The 7,110-nt window shown below is 44.7% G+C and overlaps 1 protein-coding gene across 2 annotated transcripts in view; it reads left to right on the top strand.

Annotated features, from left to right (window-relative positions):
- The first annotated feature begins 1,640 nt into the window (after window positions 1-1,640).
- Window positions 1,641-7,110, top strand: part of klf3 (Kruppel-like factor 3 (basic)) — a 20,682-nt gene continuing 15,212 nt past the window's right edge. Inside the window, exon 1 of one of the 2 annotated variants that reach the window (XM_082973860.1) lies at window positions 1,641-1,977. The gene's annotated coding sequence lies outside the window, so the exon portion shown is untranslated. The remainder of the gene's footprint in view (window positions 1,978-7,110) is intronic. The other variant, XM_082973859.1, reaches the window with a different exon arrangement.

Here is a 7,110-nt window from a genome sequence, read left to right on the forward strand (position 1 = left end):
CTGCAAAAATATCCTCTGTGTACAACGTAAAACAACAAATAATGCAGAGCAGAATTAGGCCGATACCCGCTAATTATCAAAATCCAGAAAAGAGATGTTAAATTCTACAACCACCTAAAAGGAAGCGATTCCCAAACCTTCCATAACAAAGCCCTCACCTACAGAGAGATAAACCTGGAGAAGAGTCCCCTAAGCAAGCTGGTACTGGGGCTCTGTTCACAAACACAAACAGACCCCACAGAGCCCCAGGACAGCAACACAATTAGACCCAACCAAATCATGAGAAAACAAAAAGATAATTACATGACACATTAGAAAGAATTAACACAAAAAACAGAGCAAACTAGAATGTTATTTGTCCCTAAACAGAGAGACACAGTGGCAGAATACCTGACCACTGTGACTGACCCAAACTTAAGGAAAGCTTTGACTAGGTACAGACTCAGTGAGCAGAGCCTTGCTATTGAGAAAGGCCGCCGTAGGCAGACCTGACTCTCAAGAGAAGACAGGATATGTGCAAGACTGCCCACAAAATGAGGTGGAAACTGAGCTGCACTTCCTAACCTCCTGTCAAATGTATGACCATTTAGAGACACATATTTCCCTCAGATTACACAAAGAATTAAAAAAATAATAATCATCACATTTTGATAAACTCTATTAGGTGAAATACCACAGTGTGCCATCACAGCAGCAAGATTTGTGACCTGTTGCCACAAGAAAAGGTCAACCAGTGAAGAACAAACACCATTGTAAATACAACCCATATTTATGTTTATTTACTTTCCCCTTTTTTGTACTTTAACTATTTGCACATTGTATATATCTATAATATGACATTTGAAATGTCTATATGCCCTTTGAACTTATGTCGTGTGTAATGTTTACTGTTCATGTCTATTGGATACTTTTTCCACCACAGGCAATGTAAACATGTTTCCCATGCCAATAAAGCCATTTGAATTGAATTGAGAGGGAGACATAATGTGACATTTGAAATGTCTTAATTATTTTGTAACTTTTACAAGTGTAATGTTTACTTTTCATTTTCGTTTTTTATTGTTAATTTCACTTTTGTTTATCTATTTAACTTTTTTTATTGCTTTTGGCAACGTAAACATAGGTTTTCCATGCCAATAAAGCTCTTCAGTTAGAGAGAGAGAGAGAGAGAGAGAGAGGTGTGTCAGTTATTATCTGTGTTTTATTTCTTCTGACAGGGTGTGGTAACCCTTGGCTTGGTGCTTGTATCATGTAATACAATTTAGGCCACATAATATGTGTCCTAACATGCTATTCTTATCCATTCTAATTGTATACATACATCGACAGAACTGTATATATATATAATACATTGTTCTAGGCTATAATCTAATTCATGTTAGACAATTGTTGTTCGTGGTTCACTTGACCGCCCCTCTCTCTGTTTTAGTTCCTTGTGTGTCGCGTCACACGTCCTGCTCTCAAGCTGACGCCCGCCGTCACGCCCAAAGTTTCCTCTTCTCTCTCTGTTAATAAAAGGCGCACAAGCACCCCACCCGAGCCCGACCCTACCCGTCGTCTCCACCGCGAACCCGCTCCAAGTCCCGCCCTACGCCACAGTCATGTGATACGCTCACAACGCACTCGCTGTCTCCGGGAGTTTTTTTTTTTTTTACTAACAGACAACGAGCAGAGAGAAATAGAGGAGGAGGAGGAGAAGAAGAATTTCGTAACCGGGGGAAGTTTTGTTTTCGTGCCAGTCTCGACTATCTGTCATTTGGAGTTTTCTGTTTTCCAAACGGCGATCGGTTGACCGATACGTTATAACACGGTTTTGTTATTTTCGACTGCGACACTTTTTTTTTTTTTAACAGAACGGAATTATAAACGGATTTATTTTTTATTTTTTTATTAACCCATACTCACGGAGACAGTTACTAAGAGATTTAAACAACGGGAATAATTCACTAATAAACACACAATATTCTCCATTGTAAAGTAAGTTTTTTTAATTTTTTTATTCTGTTTTTGACTAAGTGTAGCCACTGAAGCCATTTAGGCTAAGTTATTTATGTTAACTGATTAAACATTGGTGATTAGCTATACTTTTACGTTAGACAGCTGGTTAATACATTGGTGATTGGTATAATTTTGTTATATGAACCGTGTTACTTGTGTGATGATTGATATGATTGAAGCGCTTTTGTCAACACAACGTGTAAATCAGACATTTAGTCTACTTAATGTAACATAGTCTAGTGTTATGTCCGTGATCGAGTGGGCCATTTGGAAACACACACACACACACACAGTAGGTGTCCTTTAACATTACTGCCTGTGCGTTCTAGTGTGTGTGTGCGTTCTAGTGTGTGTGTGCGTTCTAGTGTGCGTTCTAGTGTGTGTGTGCGTTCTAGTGTGCGTTCTAGTGTGTGTGTGCGTTCTAGTGTGCGTTCTAGTGTGTGTGTGCGTTCTAGTGTGCGTTCTAGTGTGTGTGTGCGTTCTAGTGTGCGTTCTAGTGTGTGTGTGTGTGTGTGGTGGAAAACGAACTCATTTGTCATACTGTAGTAAAAGTAAAGATACCTTATTAATAGAAAATGACTCAAGTAAAAGTGAAAGTCACCCGGTAAAATACTACTTGAGTAAAAGTCTAAAGGTATTTGGTTTTAAATATACTTAAGTATCAAAAGTAAAAGTACGAATAATTAAAAATGTCTTATATTAAGCAAACCAGACGGCACAATTTTCTTGTTTAAAAAAAAAAAAGTTTACAAATAGCCAGGGTCACACTCCAACACTGAATTTACAAACAAAGCATTTGTCTGTTTAGTGAGTCCTCCAGATCAGAGGCAGTAGGGATGACCAGGGATGTTCTCTGTTTAGTGAGTCCACCAGATCAGAGGCAGTAGGGACGACCAGGGATGTTCTCTGTTTAGTGAGTCCTCCAGATCAGAGACAGTAGGGATGACCAGGGATGTTCTCTGTTTAGTGAGTCCTCCAGATCAGAGGCAGTAGGGATGACCAGGGATGTTCTCTGTTTAGTGAGTCCTCCAGATCAGAGACAGTAGGGATGACCAGGGATGTTCTCTGTTTAGTGAGTCCACCAGATCAGAGGCAGTAGGGATGACCAGGGATGTTCTCTGTTTAGTGAGTCCTCCAGATCAGAGACAGTACGGATGACCAGGGATGTTCTCTGTTTAGTGAGTCCTCCAGATCAGAGGCAGTAGGGATGACCAGGGATGTTCTCTGTTTAGTGAGTCCACCAGATCAGAGGCAGTAGGGACGACCAGGGATGTTCTCTGTTTAGTGAGTCCTCCAGATCAGAGACAGTAGGGACGACCAGGGATGTTCTCTGTTTAGTGAGTCCTCCAGATCAGAGGCAGTAGGGATGACCAGGGATGTTCTCTGTTTAGTGAGTCCTCCAGATCAGAGACAGTAGGGATGACCAGGGATGTTCTCTGTTTAGTGAGTCCTCCAGATCAGAGACAGTACGGATGACCAGGGATGTTCTCTGTTTAGTGAGTCCTCCAGATCAGAGGCAGTAGGGATGACCAGGGATGTTCTCTGTTTAGTGAGTCCTCCAGATCAGAGGCAGTAGGGATGACCAGGGATGTTCTCTGTTTAGTGAGTCCTCCAGATCAGAGGCAGTAGGGATGACCAGGGATGTTCTCTGTTTAGTGAGTCCTCCAGATCAGAGGCAGTAGGGATGACCAGGGATGTTCTCTGTTTAGTGAGTCCTCCAGATCAGAGGCAGTAGGGATGACCAGGGATGTTCTCTGTTTAGTGAGTCCTCCAGATCAGAGGCAGTAGGGATGACCTGGGATGTTCTCTGTATAGTGAGTCCTCCAGATCAGAGGCAGTAGGGATGACCAGGGATGTTCTCTGTTTAGTGAGTCCTCCAGATCAGAGGCAGTAGGGATGACCAGGGATGTTCTCTGTTTAGTGAGTCCTCCAGATCAGAGGCAGTAGAGATGACCAGGGATGTTCTCTTGATAAGTGTGTGAATTGGACCATTTTCCTGTTAAAATGTAACAAGTACTTTTGGGTGTCAGGGAAAATGTATGGAGTAGAAAGTACCTACTTTTCTTTAGGAATGTAGTGAAGTAAAAGTAAAAGTTGTCGAAAATATAAATAGTAAAGTACAGATACCATAAAAAATGACTTAAATAGTACTTCAAAGTATTTGTATTTACTCTATGTTGGTGGATCTACAGGTCTATGTTGGTGGATCTACAGGTCTATGTTGGTGGATCTACAGGTCTATGTTGATGGATCTGCAGGTCTATGTTGATGGAGGTGCAGGTCTATGTTGGTGGATCTACAGGTCTATGTTGATGGATCTATGTTGGTGGATCTACAGGTCTATGTTGGTGGATCTACAGGTCTATGTTGGTGGATCTACAGGTCTATGTTGGTGGATCTGCAGGTCTATGTTGGTGTAGCTACAGGTCTATGTTGATGGATCTACAGGTCTATGTTGGTGGATCTGCAGGTCTATGTTGATGGAGGTGCAGGTCTATGTTGGTGGATCTACAGGTCTATGTTGATGGATCTATGTTGGTGGATCTACAGGTCTATGTTGGTGGATCTACAGGTCTATGTTGGTGGATCTACAGGTCTATGTTGGTGGATCTACAGGTCTATGTTGGTGGGATCTACAGGTCTATGTTGGTGTAGCTACAGGTCTATGTTGATGGATCTACAGGTCTATGTTGGTGGATCTACAGGTCTATGTTGGTGGATCTACAGGTCTATGTTGGTGGATCTGCAGGTCTATGTTGGTGGATCTACAGGTCTATGTTGATGGATCTGCAGGTATATGTTGGTGGAGCTACAGGTCTATGTTGGTGGAGCTACAGGTCTATGTTGGTGGATCTACAGGTCTATGTTGGTGGATCTGCAGGTCTATGTTGGTGGATCTGCAGGTCTATGTTGGTGGAGCTACAGGTCTATGTTGGTGGAGCTACAGGTCTATGTTGGTGGATCTACAGGTCTATGTTGATGGATCTATGTTGGTGGATCTACAGGTCTATGTTAATGGAGATACAGGTCTATGTTGATGGAGGTGCAGGTCTATGTTGGTGGATCTACAGGTCTATGTTGATGGATCTATGTTGGTGGATCTACAGGTCTATGTTGGTGGAGGTGCAGGTCTATGTTGGTGGATCTACAGGTTTATGTTGGTGGATCTACAGGTCTATGTTGGTGGATCTACAGGTCTATGTTGGTGGATCTACAGGTCTATGTTGGTGGATCTACAGGTCTATGTTGGTGGATCTGCAGGTCTATGTTGGTGGATCTACAGGTCTATGTTGGTGGATCTGCAGGTCTATGTTGGTGTAGCTACAGGTCTATGTTGATGGATCTGCAGGTCTATGTTGGTGGATCTACAAGTCTATGTTTGTGTATCTACAGGTCTATGTGTGGATCTACAGGTCTATGTTGGTGGATCTACAGGTCTATGTTGGTGGATCTACAGGTCTATGTTGGTGGATCTACAGGTCTATGTTGGTGGATCTACAGGTCTATGTTGGTGGATCTACAGGTCTATGTTGGTGGATCTACAGGTCTATGTTGGTGGAGCTACAGGTCTATGTTGGTGGAGCTGCAGGTCTATGTTGGTGGATCTACAGGTCTATGTTGGTGGAGGTGCAGGTCTATGTTGGTGGATCTACAGGTCTATGTTGGTGGATCTACAGGTCTATGTTGGTGGATCTACAGGTCTATGTTGGTGGATCTACAGGTCTATGTTGGTGGAGGTGGCAGGTCTATGTTGGTGGATCTGCAGGTCTATGTTGGTGGATCTACAGGTCTATGTTTGTGTATCTACAGGTCTATGTTGGTGGATCTACAAGTCTATGTTTGTGTATCTACAGGTCTATGTTGGTGGATCTACAGGTCTATGTTGGTGGATCTACAGGTTCTGGCCTTTTGACCAATCGATAATTGGGCGAAAATATCAGAATTGGGCTTCCTGTGTAAACACAGCCTCTGTGTTGACTTGGAGCATCTCGTAGCCTACAGTGGCTCTTCAATAGTTCACTGCTATGTTACTCTATGATTTTACCCTCTATCTCTGTTGAATAGTGGCAGGTAGCCTATTGGTTAGAGGAGGAGGCAGGTAGCCTAGTGGTTAGAGGAGGCAGGTAGCCTAGTGGTTAGAGGAGGCAGGTAGCCTAGTGGTTAGAGGAGGCAGGTAGCCTAGTGGTTAGAGGAGGAGGCAGGTAGCCTAGTGGTTAGAGGAGGAGGCAGGTAGCCTAGTGGTTAGAGGAGGAGGCAGGTAGCCTAGTGGTTAGGAGGAGGCAGGTAGCCTAGTGGTTAGAGGAGGAGGCAGGTAGCCTAGTGGTTAGAGGAGGCAGGTAGCCTAGTGGTTGAGGAGGAGGCAGGTAGCCTATTGGTTGGAGGAGGAGGCAGGTAGCCTAGTGGTTAGAGGAGGCAGGTAGCCTAGTGGTTAGAGGAGGCAGGTAGCCTAGTGGTTAGAGGAGGCAGGTAGCCTAGTGTTTAGAGGAGGCAGGTAGCCTAGTGGTTAGAGGAGGCAGGTAGCCTAGTGGTTAGAGGAGGCAGGTAGCCTAGTGGTTAGAGGAGGCAGGTAGCCTAGTGGTTAGAGGAGGAGGCAGGTAGCCTAGTGGTTAGAGGAGGAGGCAGGTAGCCTGGTGGTTAGAGGAGGCAGGTAGCCTAGTGGTTAGAGGAGGCGGGTAGCCTAGTGGTTAGAGGAGGCGGGTAGCCTAGTGGTTAGAGGAGGCGGGTAGCCTAGTGGTTAGAGGAGGCAGGTAGCCTAGTGGTTAGAGGAGGAGGCAGGTAGCCTAGTGGTTAGAGGAGGAGGCAGGTAGCCTGGTGGTTAGAGGAGGCAGGTAGCCTAGTGGTTAGAGGAGGCGGCAGGTAGCCTAGTGGTTAGAGGAGGCGGGTAGCCTAGTGGTTAGAGGAGGCGGGTAGCCTAGTGGTTAGAGGAGGCAGGTAGCCTAGTGGTTAGAGGAGGCAGGTAGCCTAGTGGTTAGAGGAGGAGGCAGGTAGCCTAGTGGTTAGAGGAGGAGGCAGGTAGCCTAGTGGTTAGAGGAGGAGGCAGGTAGCCTGGTGGTTAGAGGAGGCAGGTAGCCTAGTGGTTAGAGGAGGAGGCAGGTAGCCTGGTGGTTAGAG

This window comes from Salmo salar, chromosome 04, assembly GCF_965601325.2.
Source record: "Salmo salar chromosome 04, fSalSal1, whole genome shotgun sequence".
Taxonomy (NCBI): Eukaryota; Metazoa; Chordata; class Actinopteri; order Salmoniformes; family Salmonidae; genus Salmo; species Salmo salar.